This window comes from Mercenaria mercenaria, chromosome 4 (assembly GCF_021730395.1).
Source record: "Mercenaria mercenaria strain notata chromosome 4, MADL_Memer_1, whole genome shotgun sequence".
NCBI classification, from domain to species: domain Eukaryota; kingdom Metazoa; phylum Mollusca; class Bivalvia; order Venerida; family Veneridae; genus Mercenaria; species Mercenaria mercenaria.
The window spans coordinates 17,931,295-17,953,279 of NC_069364.1; positions in this window are offsets into that span (position 1 = coordinate 17,931,295).

Genomic DNA, 21,985 nt, shown 5'->3' on the forward strand with positions numbered 1-21,985 from the left:
TACGGGATGAATAAGAAAACAACAGGAAGCAATCATCTGACTTCAGTTCATATATCATTCTAGAAAACCATAGATATAAATATGAGTTTCTGTCTTTAAATTTTTACATTTATATCGTACGTATGTTGTTATTATTTGATTCTTTGCAAATAAATAGCTATTAAGCTTTTGTATTGATGAACAGTCAGACAAAGTACTTTGTAGTCATGAGTGCTATTATCTTTCGTGTTCCGGCATTTGCTAATGAGTTATTCGGATGCATTGTGAGATTTTGTCTGCTGCCAATCACGAAGTGCAAAATCTTTGATTACGAGTAAGATTCATTTCCTCGATTTCCTCGATTTCATTTTATCTAGAATTGAGTATTAATATTCCACGCGAATCGTTTCAAAAGCGGAATCAATACCATTGTAGCACATGCGAATGATTGCAATATTTAAATTATTTTCCGATTGCCTACAAAAGTTTTATTGGACTTCTAAACGTTTCCTCAAATATGACAGCAAAGATCCATTTCCAAACGAAGAAGAAGACAAAATAATATAGTTTTTTGAGAAACATGAGAGTTCATTGACAAGTACTTTTAATTTTCCGATTAATAAAAGCCTTGATTTATCCCCCATGGATTATGAAGTGATGTAAGCGACGTTCGTCAACTCACTTTGATCATGAAAGTAACGAACAGTTCGTTTAATCAGGTTAATTCTTTCGGAATGCTTAAACGTGTTTTATCATTCTCAAATTTAGGCAGTACAGATATGAAAATATGCAGGATCCATTAATTCAACACTGCATAATTCAAGAAACCAATCCAAGTTCTTTGAGGTTTTATAAGAAAAGGCGCAATCTGATATGGGAAAATATTGTTATTTCTGATTAGAATATGTTCTACCAAGGTGAAACGGAAGTGTGGAAAATATGGGCATATGAATTTGTGCTTTATCAGAAAAGGTGACAAAATGAAAACCGTTAAGCTGGCTTCTGCCGCTGCAGGTGTTATTGCTGAAGATTGGTTGTCGCTATGAAAATTGAAAATGCCCTATGAAATAATATCTAGTGCGGTGATTTGTGATCTTTCTACTCTAAGAAACTAATGTTCTTGAGCCCCACAGCGTATACAAGTACCTGAATTGTATAAATATATATCATACATCCTTAGTGTACTTTACAGAATAATTTGTCGTCCAAAATGTTAACATTTGCATTATCTAAAAACCATCAACTATAGATGGCGTATTATATTGATATTGTACTTCAGTATAATTGCAGAATTGAAACGGAACCATTTTTGTCCCTGCATTTTCACTATTACGATCGCTAATACTATAAAATTATGTAATGCGTACATTATGCATTTTCTACCCCTTTGAGTAAATGTAAATCTTCACGTCTTTTAATAGGAAGAAACATCTTTGAGCAAAATTACTAAAATGAAATATCATTCCTTTCAATCAGTTCTTCACTGTGAACATTGATAGAAAAAAACCTATTAAGAAGTAGATTAAATTCTATTAATACATTTTGAAACATACAATCAAAGTAAAGACCTTTATGATATGGTCAATCTGTTCTTTATATAAATCAGATGTTCAAATACTGCTTATTAGTAATTTGTTAGTTAAACGTTTATTTATAAGAAACTCCGGATATAACAGACGTAATGCCCTGGTCCAAATAAGTTTGTCATAACAATACTGTAAATGGCTTTGATCAACTGATGAATACTGATTATGAGACAATTATATATATAGACATAGCTTGAAGTACATTTTCTAAACCGATATTTCCACTAGATCCGTTATTGAAGTTTTATAGAAGAATTCTACTTTCTGATGTTGTTTATTTCGCTGACTTGAAGGTGGTTCTGATCTAAAATAGAACTCACAAATATTTCATTTTACAAAGACATTAGTGCGATTATGATATTCTTGACCAGTCCGGTATTCAAATACTAAAATATGAAATCTACAAAAACATATACATCTTGCTTCGTGTGTCCTGCATTGTCAAAATAAGACATGTGCCATTTTTTATCTCTGCTCATTTAGCACATTGATTCGTGAATTTAATAAACGGTTGCAGCAAGGAAACTCTAATATTTATATGACAAATGTCGATTGGCATTACATCTTTTCTTTTTTATGCCCATGGGTGGTATTGAAAGCATTCCTTTTGGGAGATTCTAGACACATTTTTCACCTAAAAAGAGGAATAATACCACCGGTTCACGGTGATTTACAACTCTATGCAACGCTAATATTTAACAAGGTCTATATCTAGCAAATCTGTGTCCGCATCTACTATGTTAGACTATCGTTTTACAAAAAGAATACACTACAAACTGTCGAACAAGGCGAACAAATTGATATATAATACATAATAGACATTCTCTGTGAATTGAAGTTTACCATAGTATTTCTGTTGTTGGAACGGAAATATTCAAATAAGCGAGTTTTAAGGTCCGTGAGTTTATCAAGTTAGGTAAAATGTTGTCTTCATCTAATGTAGGGTTAGAAACATGTTGCAACTGTAAATGACTCAGGTGACAAATAACAATTTTGGGGAGAGAGAGACTTTGAGAAACATATGTGTCGACGTAAAGAAATTGTAATTGTAAATTAAAAGAACTTTTTCAAAATCAATCTAAAATAATTATACAACCTAAATGATATATCTTAGGTTTGTTTCAATAACAGAGATATTTCAGATAATATGATCATAAAAAAGAAAACAAAAACCTGTAAACTGATCAACTTTTGTCTCTCGATAAATGTATCAAATATATTACATATACATTCACTATACTGGAGTCGCATTTATCACTTTTAGAAGTCTTAAATTTAGTTTTGGACCAAGACCGGTAAATATTCAATATCAATTCTACAAAATTACACAGAAGCGATCTTATCTATGTGAGTCTAACTATGTCAAATTTCATAAAAAAGGGTATTTTTCAAAAGAATTAAAATATACCAAAGGCAGAATTTAATTTTATTGAATGCATTTCAATAATTCGCTGAAAACGTTTTATAAAATATTTAAAGGTACATACCGACCACTAATGACTGTAGCATATCACAAGTTCTTGCAGATTTCTATAAAAAATTTACTTAAGTTGTAGTTACTCCTTCAAATACCGATTTCAATTCAGTTGTATCAACAGTTCAAAAAATAAATGAGCCGTGCCATGAGAAAACCAACATAGTGGGTATGCGACCAGCATGGATCCAGACCAGCCTGCGCATCCGCGCAGTCTGGTCAGGCTCCATGCTGTTCGCTTTTAAAGCCTATTGGAATTGGAGAAACTGTTAGCGAACAGCATGGAGCCTGACCAGACTGCGCGGATGCGCAGGCTGGTCTGGATCCATGCTGGTCGCAAACCCACTATGTTGGTTTTCCCATGGCACGGCTCAAATGTCTCTTAATTATGTGTATTATCAAGGTATTTGCTATACAGTTTTCAACTCCTTTTTTGCATAGCTTTTCATCTTCCCATCAGCTTGAACTGTCCAATTAAAGATCAAAAGTTTCCCCGAAATAGCCTTCTGTCACACATTAGCAAGATTTACTTACTGTACGTTATCAAAATTAGATTGCACTTATTCAATAACATCTGATGTCTGAGAGGTTTTTCCATCGTTGTGTAATCGATAGAACAGCTCCATTTACGAGCGGCGTTTGGAAAATATACGGACTGTTTGCCCTTCTTCAAACACCGTTCAGTATTTTTCAAAAAAATAATTTAAATATTCTTTTTCAGTGTAATCCTAACCTACGTCTATACACTTTTTTTTTCTTCGTGGGAGCATTTGTATTCCCTCTGTAAACCATCAAGTAGACATACTGTTGAGGTACCGATTAACAGCTGAAATCAGAAGCCGCCCTGGTCTCGTATGTGTTACCAGCGAGCCTTTTATCAGTTCCGAAAGCAAATAAAAGTCGCCGGGGAAAAGATCTGGGCTGTACGGAGGTTGGGACAACAACTGAGACTTGAAGGAGTTGATAAGTTCTACTGTAGAAGAGGCAGTGTTAAATTGGTCATTGTCATGCAAAAGGACATTTTTCTGGGCTAGCCTGGGGCCCAACCTTTTTAGTTTTTCTTTGAGTTTTTTTTTCAATATTACTTCTGAATAGTATCTAGCCACCACAGTTTGACTCTGTGGCATGAAATGAGCCAGTATTATTCCACGTAAATTCAAAAAAGCAACAGAATAATATTGTCAGAGAGAGAGAGAGACTGATTAAACTTCTTAGGAGGTGAGGAGTAAGCTCGTTTCCACTGCATTGACTGCACTTTTGTTTCAGGTTCAGCATAATGAACCCACATTTCATCCCCAGTGACAATACAGTTGAAAAACTTATTTTTTTATCACGATTTTGCTATTGGCATCCTGGATGCCTTTTGGTCTTCTGTCAGCTGTTTCGGCACCCACCTAGCACTTACTTTGCTCATACCTAATTTTGCATGTAAAATTAAATGTGCGATCTTAAACTGATTTTGCTACCTCTTGCAAAGTCACTCTGCGATCTTTGTTGACAAAACCTCCACATTTGCCACCATTGTAGGGGTCACTACCGCTTGCCCTGCCATTCCTTAACTGTGAAACCGAACTAAAAATATTGAACGGGATATGAGGCTTTAGAACAACCTTTCTGCAACCTTTGAAAATTTGGCAAAGTTTATCACCCTCTTATAAAAGATAGCTGTTCGTCCGGCTTATTAGCGATACAATGTAGTCTTCACTCTTTATATTATATGTAGGAAGCTTTCTGGATATTTTCCGACCACCCTCATACTTTTACTGGATATATTTGTTCTACCTATGTTTCTAGACCCAAACTAGCATTTTGTTAAGTTATATAACAGTCGATGCCGTTCGAATTACTTATTTGCTATGAACGTAGCTTTTCCTGTCGGATAGTAATCCTGTCTTCTTTTATTAACTTAGTGCATGGACGTCTAAACTACATAAAATATATTTTGCAATACGTTAACTTTTGTCTGTGTCAGACCCATTGTAATATCAATCCAGATGGTAAATTCAAGGGGCTAATAAACATAGTCCTCACAAAACCGGAAGCTGTATTGTCGCTATGGATCGTGTCGACATTAGTCTTTAGGTAAATATAAAATAAAATGTAATATATTGGGACACTTCATTGACACTACACAGTGCATAACGTAATAACCATAAGTAGGAGAAAAAATGTCATTTATATTAAGTTATACTTAACGACATGTCTGTCAGACAATTCCAAATTTATTGAAATATTACAGTTTCTATAAATATAAATGAAACCATAGATGAACAAATTATATATTCTTATAACAGGTTTGTGATCGATATAAGGTTATTTCGATTCCTGTTAATTACTGCTTAGTAATGATATTATGTTCAACAGTCGAATATTTAAAGGAAATGTCATTTATATTGATTTATAATTCTTAACAACGTGACAGTCAGACAATTCACAATTTGTTGTAATTACAATTTCCATAAATATTAAAAAAAACATAGATGAACATATTTTTATTTTCAAGACAGGTTTGTGATCGATATAAGGTTATTTCGATTCCTGTTAATTACTGCTAAGTAATGATATTATGTTCAACAGTCGAATATTTAAAGGAACATTTTTCAGCAAGTGATTGACTGACTCATCACAATTGTTGACTGTGTCCACAGTTTTGCTAAAGCGTTAGTATACGATAGAACTACAAACAACAAATAGCTACTTTGAAATTCCAAGAACACAGCCTCCATAGATCGAAACCTTCTAGCAGTGTATGTATTGATTACAAACAAAATATGTTAACAAACAAAAAGACAACAAACAAATACAGTCTAAAATGGTGATCTGAATAATTGACGATGGCAGTTTCATCTTGTCTGATAAACTGAATATACAAAATTGTTTAGTTTTAGTGTCCATTGTGCAAAGAAATCATTTAAAAACTAAATCCAAATCGCTAGTAAGATCTTTTGGTGTTTTCATGTAGAATGTTTGTAATTCTGAATTCATATTTCTGAACTAAAATTATTGTAACCTACGTATTTTTTCTTAAGAGCAGGTTACAGATATACAGAAATTTCCAGATGGTATTATGCAGCAAAAGTGAATTATATGTAGCATTGAAACAGTCAGCTGGGCCAATAAATTCACAAAAACGTTCACTTTATTTCGTATTGAATAGTATTTTAAAAATGTTCATTCAAATTCATTCGGCATTTTGGAATCCTTTTAAATATTTTTCCCATTATATATTAAACAAATGACGACATTCGGTTTTTTATTTTTCCTTTATCTCAATCTTCAGTACACTAACATGTACACGATTGTAATATCAAAATCTAGTAGAAGAAGAACGTTTATTGTACGGAAGAATAAATTTGAAGTTTCAATATACTAGGATAAGGAATTGATGCCATTTTTAAGAGATTACAAAGTAAATGATGCAAACTTTCCGATGATATTTCGCTTTGGAGTGGCAGTGTAATAAAAACAATAGTACAGTAAACACCAAGTTTTACTCTCTTTTATAACAGTGGTAATTTACCGAGGAAACTCTCAAATAAATTTAAAATAACCTTCAAGGAATATGCTCTTTAAAAGAAAGAGCATTAACCGTCAATGATTCAAATCCAAATGTAAATGTACCATAAAGAAGAAATTGTGTGTCAACCAGAAACAAAAATGTAAAGCAGAACTTTGTAATAAGTATATATTATTCTCATTAATCAGTCTTGCCTTCATATAAAAGAGTAGTACATCTTCGATAATGTGACAAATGATTTGAATTCATTTCCTTCATTTCTTGTTTTCGATATATGTCTTCAAGAAGTTTCGACATGTAAATTAAATAGTTTGGACAGAATTCAAATGTAAACTAAGACAAATGCATGTTTTATTCTGTATTGAACTGAAACACGCGAGCCGTAGAATATGAAGCTCCACTTGCCTGTAATGGATATACAGTTTATGGAATGTCTGCCCTACGTTTTCTTCAACATTTCATGATCAACTGGTTTTCTTACATTATCACTGATCAGAGAAAGTAACATTCTTATCTACACTATGTGGCGGTAATTCTAAACCTAACCAAAGGCTGTTGTTATATTGCTTTGCCCATACAATACTTCCAAAGAATCTTCATATACATTTTATTTACTATCTCAAATGGAAACGTAGACAACATTAGTGCGATACAGTATTTCAGTCATATAACGGCGGGCAGTTTACCTAACCAGTGTTCCTTGATTCTGTACCAGTACAAACCTGTTCTCCGCAAGTAACTGCCAACTTCCCCACATGAATCAGAGATGGAGGACTAATGATTTCAGACACAATGTCGTTTACAACTGATATTCTGTCACGTATTAGCATGATGTATCTACTTAAAGATCACAAATCTGAATAAAACTGTTTCCACAAAATGAGTTCATTAATTGCTATAATAGAAAGAAGTATTATAATATTGGATAGCTTTCAAGTCAGAAAATGTTTGGCAGACGTCATATGGGGATCTCCTGGTCAAATTAATTATCTCAGAAATTTTCATACAGTATAAATGTTACTGAGAAGATTTTCTCCTTTAGACTTTATTGTACTCGTATTCATGCTTCTTTGTAATCTTGATGAAACTTTTTTGTCTATGTTTCTGTTCCTTTAATACCGAATAAGAGATAACCTGAAGTCTATATAATTATATAGTTATTGAGTTTTGTTATTAATAGGTTTGCTTAATAACGGTTTGTAAAATTTCAATTGAACTATGTATGTTATATCAGTATATAAGTGTTTTACAAAGTGCTCCAGTTACTTGTGTAATGGTTTCAACGGACGAGGGTAATCTTATTAACACTGTCTAGAAACATAGGTAGTAAATTATTTAAAAAGAACCATTGGTGGTTTTACCACGGACCATCCCAATGTGGGTGGTTTACTGTGTTTCTCTGTTATATATATATAGTTCCTATCTGCTTTTTTGTTGTTGCATTAATGTCTATTTGTGTTTCATATAAATGTGTTCAATGGGTTAGCATGTGTATACATTTACCAGTAGGTAACCTGTTTTACGAAGGGTGCTGAATAGAAGATAATTTCATACTGTGGCTTATGTACTTATTTGTGCTTTAAAATACGGCACAACTTGCATTAAGAAACCACCCAAAGGAAGGTCAAAGGTGGCTTTTTAACATAATTTGCCTCTTAATTCAACATAATTTCTTTTTTAACAACACAAAATAGGAACTGAAATGTGGTCTGTTCATGCATGTGGTCTTTTGATAGATGTGGACACTTAAGTAAGGCGGGCAGTTCAATCACTGTGGTAATATAATATAACCCTTCACCGACAAAAATGGCTAAAAACTTGATGCCGCCTAATGATTTTTGTCCTTTGTGAATTGTTACAAATGAAATCGTCAGAGGATCAAGGGATTTACTCAATCGCAATTGAAAATTGATCACATGAGAGTACTAAGCCAGATTAAAGTAATTGTTGTTTACTTTCTCTGATCTGTTTTAGCTTACCGTTGTCTAGAAAGAGTAAATACATTAAAATCATTAGAGGGATTTTCAATGTACAGTTGACAAATGATAAATTTATTAGGTATCCAACGGAAACCTGTACGCCTTAAAGTATCACTGTAAATAGAGTACATCCGCAAGAGAGTGAATTTGTGTGATAAACAAAATTTAAGCTGTTCTTGTCCAAGTTTGTTTGAATGTTGCCTTGAAGGACTTGACATTTTTGTAGAACTGGTTCACTGAGTTGCTTTCAAAGAATTTCAAACTTAATTGATAAATACATAATAATTGTAAATGTTCCTATATGCCAAACATTTTCACAACAATGTGTATCATTATCATGCTGAACACGATTGATTTTTGCCTTTCCATGTTGTCTGATAATGATCTGCACTGTTCGCCATTCAGTTATTAACTCTTTGGTATGCACCTTTTTAACAGTTAATAGTAGTGTCCAAATTGAACGATGGACGCGTTGATTAAAGAAATTTAGCAGGGTGAGGGTTAATAAGTGTTCGTTTTATGAATAAGTTTATATTTTAAAACTCTATGACAAACAACAATAATAACAGGAGAGAGAAAAAAAACAAAATTGCTCTAGAGTCCGCATTTTAGTTCGGATAGTATATATGTTAATAGATTATGGATCATTAACAGTGCAAGTCTGTAAAATAAATTAAGTAACTCGTGCACATTATCTTGTTTTGTCAGTGTGGGAAACCATCGATAAATCTCGAACTACTTTTCATTAGTCAGTATAATTTGAAAAGTATTATTAACTAGCAAACGTAAAGATATTTATATATCTTTTTTAAAACCTACATACACATATGATTTTGGATTTATACAAATCCATAGCTGATTCAAAACCAATTCTTTCTGTTATTTCGTTTTTAAAACAACCCACCATCACCCGCGCAATCACCTGCACCCCCACACTCATAACTCCTTCTTTAACTCACCAGTTTATAGTATAAAAATTATTATGTCACATAATAAGATATCTATTAAATGGCTTGCTCGTCAGTAATAACACACTAGTGACCATCAGACCTAGGGCAGACTTCTGACCAGCAAGTCATTCGTAAAAGTATAATATCGGCGCCAAGTTTTCTTACGAATGTCAGTTCAATATTTTTCTTAGCATTTACTAGTTATATTTATAATTAATGTCTGGCCAATGAAATGCAAAGATTCAAAACCAATGCAGAAATTTGTTGGGTACTTTTATCTGGGGAACACGTTTTCTAAAACAGAAGTTTTAGTGTTTCAGTCAGCGAGGCGCAGAAAGGGAATCAAAATAGTAAAAATAATAATAAACAAATTTAAATGAAAATAATATATAAATTTTAATGATAAACTATGCGATAAAACAGTTATAATATGTAGTGCTCGTGTGTTACCAGGATATATCAGAGCTAGGGGTACATCTCGTTATTTTTCTCTTCACATATCTGTCTCGGCCTACCGGCCTCGACGATATGTGCAGAGAAAAATACCCTCAATGTACCCCTAGCTCTGATATATCCTGGTAACACACTCTCACACATACTATAACTATTACATATTTAGCTTTCAATATGACTTCTACTATTTTTTCTTATAGTTATGGCCCCTTTCGACTTCATAAGATGTCACTCCACGAGAAAGTCGATAAACAAACAAGTAATCCGTATACATTTAACATGGTTGATCTGTAGTTTAATTATTTTGCAATTTCGAAAAGCTGCTATCTATGAACCACTTATCAGCCGCCGCTTTTTTGGTTCAAATTGTTCCATCTGCAGATAAATTATTTCGAGGTTTATAAATCAGGAGACGGGTTGGTGCAACATTAATGATAAAGACAAATTTCGAAAGCAAACGTATGACCTTACCTCATCTTTCAGTGTCATAGAAGGAACCAAGGGAGAGAACTTTCCGTATCTCTTGGAAGATCAAATGATCTATACTTCTTTGAATTGAATACAATGGCCATTTCTGAGTAATTATGTTTGTTGGAACGAAGAATTGACAATAGCCCAGTTCATTTTCTGAAAACATTATATTTCCAAAGAATTGTATTTAAATCTATACAGTTGAATCTCCCCGAAATAAGGCAGATCGTGTAAGAAATAGACATAGCGTTGCAGAAAACGCAATACACTTTTTCAAGAGATAAACTACATTGGAAGATTATTGTTGAACTGCTCAAATCATATCATTTACGTTTATTACTTTGTTAGCAATTATATCAGTTCCACAGGGAACCTCTTTATACTTTAAGAAAATACTGTAGAACCTATACTTTACAATCCAACTATCTATCTAACCTCACCCTACTATTCAGTTCATTTGGATTAAGTCTTTGCACATCAATCTAAAATGACAAAGGACAGCCATATATTTTAATGAAGACATAACTGTTTGTTGTAATTGCGCGTATAGAGCCTAGTGCAAAGGACGTCATTTTCTTACCTATGTACTCATAACGAATGTAGATTATTTAATTATAAGTATTGACTGTTTGAACAATATCCCAGAGGTTTCCTTTATTTGTGTTTTGCCCTCATTGTGTAATCGCTTACTTTGTGTATGCAGTTTTGTGTATATTTTAATACGGTTTTCTCTTTGTATCTTTGTCCTTGTTTTTATATATTCTTCACCTTGTATTTGTGACTAAGACTTGCTATGTCTTAGTAAAATGCTGAGAAATTATAAATAGGCACCAAACAATTTCAGGCGGAATTCATAGTTCTTTATAACACACATTATCGTGGAAATATCTTATTTTTTAAAATACATCTACACTTGAAAATTGACGTCACAATTATTACCTAAAAATAAACTTTGTGTTTCGAAACGTTTTAGTCGTGTTCTACCTATACATCTATGTATATCAGATGTTTCTTTTCAAATGATCATGTAGTAGAGCTTAAGAAAGTTTTAGGGTAAAGTTTGCACACTAGCATACACTTCTTGAATTGCCTGTCGCTCAAAAGATTGCCCGGCAAACTATTCAACAATCGTTTATAATTATTATATGGCATCAGAAATTAATTCTCGTATTAGTTTTGATTTTAGACCAGTAAAATTCAGTGTTGAACTATAGACCAGTCAATAGCACAAACTATGGACTTACGATTTATATAAGGAGTCATGTAGTAGTAGTTATTTTTTGGACCTGGAAAGTTACGCAAACTACGAATGGAAGGTGTGTCTCTCTGTGACAGGATGGTTCAACCGGGGACAGAACTTATACGAACAATTTAACACTCAAAACAATATTTACAAGTTTATTTACAGAAATGAATATTTACAATGAAAAGAAAAAAAAAGGTAATTAATAAAAAGGACAGAAAATGTTGAGCTCAGTGTCTATAATGGTTTGTAGAAAACGATGTTTGAGTCCGAGATCTCGAATACAGTTTCATAGTGACGTTTCATAGATGTTTCAGTTCCAATTAACTAGTGTAGCACGTTAAAGATTAACACTTTTTAAAATACTGTCCCATCAAATCGCGAAGAAGTTGACCATATTCTGGCCCCAAATAGCTGGTGTTTATATCACTGAGCTATGCCAGTCGTTTACAAAGATCAACAGCTTGGCGGTTAATGCACAACCATGGGACGTAGACCCTCAGCTCTGGGAAGTCACATCCAGGCGAGATAAGAAAACCACGGGTATATCACTTCCGGGTGTCGTGACATACCAGGAAATATGTCGTCTGGTGGAAAAAGCTCTATCAAGAAAGATTAATTTCTACAAAGAATAGAATAGAGTGACATTCTGTCAGTTGGTAATGTGGTGTGCAATAAGCATATCTAGACTTTTCAATTTGTATGGGTATGCCCCTCCAAATATTGAATTTTGCACGTGAACCACGACAGAGCCGTGAACTCGGACTATTTACCCGCGAAAGTTAACTGGACAATTTAAGGCCCGTTATACTGGTTTTGGGGATAAAAACATAAATTGCTTAAGTTTAAGAAATATTAACTTCCTTATTACTGAACCGAATTAAATGATATTTACATGGAAATCTAAGTTATCAAATGCAGAAGATATGAATTTTAAGGTATTTTATGCGTAAAATCTGACATTTACCTCAATAACTCAAAAATTTACAAAATGATGATGCAATACCTGTCTTTATACTACAGATACTTGGAGGCCCGTATGTCAGTTTGTGACACTCTCGTCTGGTCTCTTCTGTAATCTGCACTGTGGTGAATTAACAGCAGAAATTTGAATCGTTTCATAGTTTTTGGTTAACATCTTCTTTTATATTTTAAACTATGGCAAAAGAGGTATCATGCAATAATAAATTTGAAAACTGCTATTTTCGTGCTGCTTGTTTTCAATACCGTTTTAATTTAAAAGAACTCTTAATGTCTATTCCTGTGTGTATTTACGTAACTATTTGCAAAATATAGTGTTCTATATTTTAAGCTGATAGTTTATAGTTTTCCTTATTCGCTTTTATTCTAACGACATATTAAAAGGTAACTTGTAGAAATGAATCCCACATCTGCATGGAATAAACTTACATTGATCCACCAATACGGAAACAAATTTTCAAGAATTTCTTTGTATTTACGAGAGCATGCATCGATTGGTAGGTCTTCAAGCATGTTCGTGGGAATTTAAGAATGATCCTAATTAATGAAAATTCAGTTTTATTGCGGAACAGTACTGTGGTTGAAAATCGATATACTAGTTGTTAGTTAGGATATATAATTTTCCTACTTCAACGTTTGTCTTAGCGATTTTGCATTTCTTAAAATTACTAATATACGCTTTTTATAGGCGTTGCAGATTCTAAAGGATATAAAGTATATAGTATAATGGAAAAACACTTTTAAAGGCACTCATCTGAAGAACTGATACATTCCATAAAAGTTTGGGATTGCTTCTTTTTAGATACAAATTAATCCTTTAGTAAAATATACCTAACATTTTCTGAAATAAGAAAATACAAAAGTAACTGATCATGAAAGCCTACTGTTTATGGACGTACTATTTATTTCTTTTAAATATTGCGTGACATAAACTGAATGGAGTAAATATAAAGTAATATGTAACAATACAAACGTAGGTGTTTACTTCATCAGCCAAAAAAAAATTGAACTATTCTGGGACATTTTCTGACAAAAAGAATTATTGAATTATTATTGTAACTACGTATTTAGATTGTTTGTAGTCGTAAAGTGTCATCTTCAGTTTCGATATTGAGAAGGTCCGTGATAGATTATAATCAAAATTTCCTATGTTTGCATACCGCTTGGCTGGCTGTTTTTATATTAGAACTGGTGTAATAATGGAATCTTTACATGTTATTTATCTTAAAAGCCTAGAGCATTAGAATCACAAGATGTTTACACTAGTGAATATGAGGAATGAATTAAATCTGAAAATAAATCCACAAGTGTTTCAGGAATTGTTTGAAACCATGTATTTGACTCCGTTTGCCACTTATATCTAAAGTTATACATTTTTTGTAGTAGGTGGAGCAGTAGTAAAATTCACACTTTTATACGTGTGGAAATAAATGACTGATTTGGCTAATATTTTGAAAAAGAAATTCTGTATACTTTTACAGGAAAAATGAAAAACATATGTTACTGTTTTATGCTTAAATACCACTGGCACCAGATCAGAAAGAAAATGCCTCCGTACGTGTTATACCCTACTCCTAGTTATTCTATAAGAACCATGGTCATGAACGGGAAAATATACTAACCCATTTCAATCGCGTATTTCATACCTAAAACACGCAGTTCAGTAAATGTGTACTATTGATATTAAACAAGCGATAATTTATCTTCCATCGTGCACCAGTCACATTGTCTCAATATTCCTTATTGCAGAGGTGCTCCATATATTTTATGCTTTAGTCAACGTTACAGAAACAACTTGCGTGAACTCCCCTAATGAGCATCCGGTCTAGAGGTCACGGCAGTGTGCACATGTTAAACGAAATGTAAACAAACAAAAACAGAATGCAATATATTCACAGTTTTACGATAAGACTCGAAATGATGAATGGAATTCATCTTGTATATGATTTTGAACTTGAAATCATACATTGGAATACATCTATTTTGTTTATTTAATTCATTTTGCACATTTATGCTGCATATAAACATTTTAGCGTACGCGTGTAGTAAAATGACGACTGACATACATCTTCACATCACCCAATTAGAGTGTGTCTGTAATCTAGAACGGAACTTCACCAGGGAAGTTCAAGCAAGTTTTTTGTGTACTTTGAAAAAACTGTAAACTACACGTTGTTTTTCTAATATAAGAAGTATTGAAGAAATGTGACCGGTACACAACGGAAGATAAATTACCGCTTGTTCAATATCAATAGTACACATTACTGAACTGCGTGTTTTAGGTATAAAATACGCGATTGAAATGGGTTAGTATATTTTCCCGTTCACGACCATGGTTCTTATAGAATACCTAGGAGTAGGGTATAACACGTACGGAGGCATTTTCTTTCTGATCTGGTGCCAGTGTTAAATACTGCTAATTTTAGAGGTGAAACTTTGTATCTTTAGTATTATTAACTTTGTATGCAGATTTGAGTAAAGAATTCAGTTCTATGTTATATCGTAACAACTATTTTCACATTTTATCTAAGCCGTTACAAAACTTTACAATTTATTTATAATGTCTTTGATGAAACGTCGTGTTTTTCGCGCGCATTTACGTTACTTTAAATGAAATTATCACTACCTTAGAATAAATAAATGTCTTGATAGTTTGTTTACATCAGACAGTTAGTGACCTTGCAGTTTTATATGTGAAGTAGTCAGAAATGGTAAAATGCGACATGGCATTATTTGACAGTTTCAAATTCTTGCCTTGCTTAATTGCATTTCAGGTTTAAATGTTATTCATTGAGTAAATATCTACATTACGCTTAAATCAACAGAAAATTGTATGGGTTTTGCAGAAGGTATTGTTCTTTTTTCTAATATGTATTGTGCATCTCAAGATTTTGCTTGTTGGTAAAAGCTTGATATCTAAACTGGCCATACATCATTGAATCACTTTAATGTACTGAAGATGATGTCTGAAGATTGAAACATTTAATATAAGAAATAAAGTAAGAAATGAGTTCTTGAAAGAAGAAACAAAACATTCACATTATTTCAGGAAATGGAAAAACACTTTGTTGTCCTTACTTTTTACAGGTGTACAGAAAAATGTATGCATCTTTTATAGCAATCAGGCCTAATAAGAATCGAATCAATTAAAAAGTATTTCAATAACTGTTTTGTAAACATTTAGTGGAATTTTAGTAACTTGTGTAAGTCGAGATGACGTTTTAATAAACAATCCTCTCCAACACTTCTTTTTAATTTGTTTGTCTTTCAGGTACGTACTGAATGAATTTCTTAACAAAAACAAATGGCTGCCCCATCAAGTCACATGCAAAGCTAATTTATCCTTAAAGGTGAGTGACATCAGCTGACAAATACTTTACAATGAAGGAAACTATGAAAAATAATCTTAAGTTTACTACTCGTACTTGTTATGTCTCCCATTATACTGTTTAAGACTTCAAGGAAATTATTCAACATGAGGCAAATTCGTGTTGACCTATCATAGATTCAGATCTGTTTGCTAAATGGATCTGATTATTTGTGCTTGACATTTGACAATATGACTTATTATGTAAATTGTATTCCATGATATAGAAATTACGTTATAGATCTCTACTCGAGACGATAAATGTGTGTGCGGTTGATCCAGGAGGGTTTGATATAATTACCATAATAGTAGTTATTTTGATCTAGCTGCTTATTCGGAGAGGACAAACAAAATGGCAGGTTTCAAGAGAATGTCTGTAAACTATTGATCAATTTTGTTAATGAAGTATTTTTGTTAATCATCATCTTGCCTATAAAATGAACTTCTGCATTTTATAATGAGCACAGACATCTCTAAAAATATCACTAGAACGACATGTTTGAAAAATCCACTACGGTAACCCCCGTTGAGTTAAAAAAGAACATTGCAACTTCAATTTGAATATATTGCTGAGTTTGTGTAACATTAGTGACAAAATTCAAGACTATGTAATTTAACTTAAAAGAAAACATATATATATACGGTCATGTACCAACTAACTTATTTTGCATGGAGTCAGAGTATAATCTTTCTAGAACACGACTAGGCAAGATGCAAAATAAACATCCGTTCTCTCCGTCCGTTTATTTAGGAATTATGAGAAAGACATAACGGATACTCACACATTAGTAGTTATTGCATCATCTATTAGGAAGTGTAAAGATGCTATCACCTAACATGTACTGTGCTTTAGTATACCTACATTATGTCATATTTTAACATTTTTCTAAAAGATGTTACAAATACTCCATCAAAATCATCAATATGCCATATTTTCCGTAATTTATAAACCACTCCCCCATAGCAGATGTAATGCATCAGTTCAAGTTTAAGAAGTGTGTGTCGGTTTAGTTTATACTTCTTTAAAAGTTTAAACGATCTTTGGTTTAGTGAGGCCTTCCGTACTTTGTGATAGCGGTGACCTGTTGTTACAACTTTTATACTGATTTCTATCACCTTTCTGGTTGAGCAAGCGCTTGCAAAACGAATAAGTGACATGTAGACACTGTAAACTATGGTGTTGCTCGAGGGACCTCTTCGTCAATACGGGAGTAACTGACAATTTTTAAATTTCAAAAATGAATATCTGTACAAGGAAATGTATCAGTGTCTTCCATTACATTGTATTTTTCACTTTTTCGGGTTTTATTTATTATAAGGACTTTATCAATACTGAGTATTTACACTACACTATTAAACTTAGAATACATGTTTGCTTAACACTGTAGTATAACTACTGTAACAGCAGAACGCATTTCATTCCTCTTTTCAGAAAATAATTTCTCTTCTATTGGTGTCATTTAATAGATCATTCTCTTTTGCGCTCAGTAATATACAATCCTTTGATACACTTACTAAATGATAAATGAGGTTAGGCCAAGTAATCGCTTTTAGATCATTTTAATTTCCTATGTCTTATTGAAGAGTATTATTATTTTTGGTTACGTCCGTCCATTGCTGGAATGTAGCGTGATCTTTACGTCTTGCAATGATTAAATAGACGAAGCAATTCAAGTTCTAATGACAGAGATAAATGGCTCTGGTCAACTGAGGATACAGTAATTATCGACTAGTTTTGTAGTATATTACTTCTTCTAGATCCGTTGAAGACCTTATGTGGAAGGTGGAGGTTGCAACATAGAAAAAAACCTGTGTCTAATGTATACATTTAAATCTGATTCTCGTCATAATGTAAACTTAAGAAACATATCAATATTTGAGCCGCGCCATGAGAAAACCAACATAGTGCATTTGTGACAGCATGGATCCAGACCAGCCTGCGCATCAGCGCAGTCTGGTCAGGATCCATCCTGTTCGCTAATGATTTCTCTAATTGCAATAGGCTTTGAAAGCGAACAGCATGGATCCTGACCAGACTGCGTGGATACGCAGGCTGGTCTTGATCCATGCTGGCCGCAAAGACACTATGTTGGTTTTCTCATGGTGCGTCTCATTTGATTTTACAAGGTTATTAGTGTGATGTTGATACCCGTGTCGTTTTGTAATGGCTAGTATTACAAGCGTGATATTTTGATCTGAGAAAAGACAAGACTATTACTTACTAATTGTTTTCTAGAATTGTTTTAGAATGCATTGTTCGGGGTTCGACTGTTTTATTGGGCCCTTCATAGTGCTCTGCCCTTTGCAAAGGCATTGAGTACATGTATGGTCCACGATATCATATCATATCTTTGTATTTTTTGTGTATAAACATTTTTTGTGTTAATCCTTTTGTTTTTATTACTTGTGTTAGGGACTTACCTGGCGGGAATAACTTTACTTTTCACTTCCTTGCATTTTGGAACAAAGTAAATGTTAAGAAAAATTATAAAAAAAATGTAAGGGCAGCCCCGGAAGCGCAGAGCACCACCAAACAAAAGAGTAGAAAAAAGCAAACAAGCAGTAAATTAGCCCGGAGGAGTACCGGCCAGAGACGGCCGGCGACCAAACGATTATTGGGCACCTAACCTCAATCAGTAAAAGGAGTGGGACGTAAATGCAAGAGGGCGATGGGGGAGAAGAAAGAAACAAACAAGACAATATACGTAAACATAAAATACGAAAGGCCAGTAACCTATATAAAGGAAACTGGAGATTTTAACGCGTTTAGGGCATGTCAACATCGCACTTGCCTACCCTATTTTCAACAAGTAAGTCAAGATTCAGTGTAAATAAAGTAGCTCGAGCTAAGAAAAACTCTAACATTAGTGACAAAAAAAATGGATTATATAAAGTAAAACATATAAATAGGGTCGATCTAAGGTACAATTACACCAATGTACTAAACAACTTGTCTGAAGTCAAATTAAAAAGGGCCTAACTTTTAAGCGCACGACTAAGCAAGTTGCAAGACAAAAGTCCACCCCCTCCGTCCGTTTTTGTAGGATTTAGGAGAAAAGCATCATGGGGTCTTATAGTTTGCTTGCATCACTGTATTGGTGTGACTTATATTGAAACCTAATTGATGTACAACAGTAAACTATCTATGAGGACATAAAATTCTAGGCAGATTACTTTATGTTTTTGTCCAACAATTATACATTTAGGCTTTGATATGATAAATGTTTAGATAATAAATATGTCTCGGGGAGAGTATGTGTGTGAGTGCTCTTGTTTTTCTTTTCTTTTTTTTTCGGGGGTGGGGGGAGATGAAAATGTAAATTCATAAATCCTTTATGACAGTATTTTGTTTCCATCTTGATATAATGTGAATAGCTGATACATCATAAATCAGTGCAAGTACCTCTGTAGTGCTGCATACTTCTTGCAAACACATGAATTAGATATTGATTGTTTGTCCTATCATTGTCAAATAATCATCTTTCTGAAATGCTGAATAATGAAAGATGCCCTTTTTCAATTATATATTTGCTTTGTACTGGACTGCTGCTGAGTTGAAAATATCCCAGATTTTGGATATGTAGTTAGCTTGGTCTATAACATTGACAGTACTGAAACTTATCTGTGCTGGGACTACAAGATCCAATTGTATTTAGTGCACTTAACTTGTGAATTGTGAGATCAACAAATACTTACAGAAAGTGGGTAATATTGTCGCAATAAGATTATGTCATTTTAAAAAACAAGATGACATTAATAAACGAATAAATCAAGTAAGTAATGAATTGTGGAATTATTCATGTTAATCCAGAATTCAAAAAGCATATCAGATCTAAATCTTCTTGTGTATTTTTTCATTAAACAAGAATATTAATTTATTTTTCTATAATAAATTGCGAAGTCATTAAAGACAGACTTGAAAAGTTTGCACTGAAATGGCCATCTAATATTTCCACCGGTAATAGTCATCTAACGTTTCAAAAGGTACTGCTAATCAAACATTTTTGCCTAAAATATTCATCTAGCATGTTTCCAGCCGTAAAAGTCATCCAACGTGATTCAATCGGTAACAGTGACCTAGCGTGCCTCCATTGGTAATAGCAGTTTAACGTTTCAACTGGATACAGTCATTTAAGACTCGATAATAAATATATAAAGGTCATTTTACGTTTCCCATTGGTATTAGCCATCTAATTTCTTTCTGCTGATAATAGCCATACAACGTTTCCCACGGAAATATCCACCTAACTTTTCTCCACTAGGGTAATAGCCATCTAACGTGTCCATCCATTATAGTCATGTATCGTTTCCACTGGTAAGACGTCTAACGTTCCAATCACTATTCCTATCTCAGGCTTTCGCTTATCACTTACCGGTATAGCCATCTAATGTTTCCAATGATAATAGCCATCTAATTTGTTTTCAGTGGTAATAGACACATAACCTTTCGTAATTGCCTTCTAATGTTTCCACTAGTAGGAGTCATTTCCTGTTGCACTGTTAATCAACGTATAACGTCATCTAGCGTTTCTGCCGATAATAACCATATAACGTGTTTCGACTGCGAAGTTACCTTTCTATCGGTAACAGCCGTCTTACGTGTTTCTCTGGTAATTCTTTTTCTTCTGGTGACATCCATCTTACGCATCTGTAGTTTCAGCTGGTAAATTAAATAACCATTTATGGTAATTCCGCCGGTAAAAGACATCTAAAGTTTCCGAGTTTAATAATTATCTAAAATATTTCCACCGGTTATAGCCATTAAACGTCTTTTTACCGGTAATTGTCATACAACATTTTCTTACATCTAATAACCATTTCCACCGGTTATACCCATTAAAAGTCTTTTTACCGGTAGTTGTCATAGAACTTTTTCTTACATTTGAGAACCATCTAGCGTGTTTCCGCTGGTAATAGACATGTAACGTTCCCGCCAGTAATGGCCATTTAAAGGTGGTTTATGCGTTTGGGTGAAAGTTAACCCAAACTGATTGTGTTCACTGACTGCTTAAATCTGTAAGATTTTCACTGGAGGTGTTTTTAAAATTTGATTTTCCTGCCCAGGGTACCCAACCAAGATAGAGTTATTTTAGCATATGTATAGATTTAATAAACATATTTTGCCTAAAATCTCATTTGAATATAAGAGCTATTGTATTATATTCGTCAAATATACTTACATTGACAAATATATACTTTGCCGACAATCATTAAGAATGCAAGTTTGTAGAAATATTATTACATCCCTTTGTGAAGTTGGTCCTTTTATTCCTTATAAAAATCTCTAACAGAATGCACTAAAATGGAAAATGTCCTAAAATGTTGCTCAAATGTGATTGACCACTCTTATTGTGTTCCAGCGGTAATAGCCATCTTACGATACCAACAGAAATAACCATCTGACGTATTTTGTTTTATCAGAATTCCATATTTGATGATTACTAACTCAATAAAAAAGATATCGGGTCAGTACCTGACGTCTCATAACTAAAATAAATGCTGGAAACTAGTAACATGCGAGATACATTCATATTTCAATTTCGTTTGTTCTAGTCTTCGTTAGAGGTGGGATTCGAAATTACACAAACCTTACGTTAGCCAGCTGGATGAGTTCTTCACATGACAAAAATCTAGACCGAAACATGGTTTCTAGCCCAAAGCGGTTAGAGGCATGTGGTTCGGAGTCAGCGACCTTTAACCATTATACCACGGATTCCTTTATAAGTTCATTTTCTGTGTCAGCTAAACAGAAACATTCAGCATCACGTAAAAAAATGATAATGGTAACAGTATAGACATATTGCCCAAAAGGATGTCAGCTAGCCCACGAGTTAAACGTTGAACTGTTGAACAAAATAAATATAGAGGAAAAAAATATCCTATACAAATTGTGTCCCCGTGAATCCTATCAATTTATAGTTAAGCCCACTTCAACGTCGGGGAAACGAAAAATGCATAGTTTTATACATATGTTTATTCTAACTT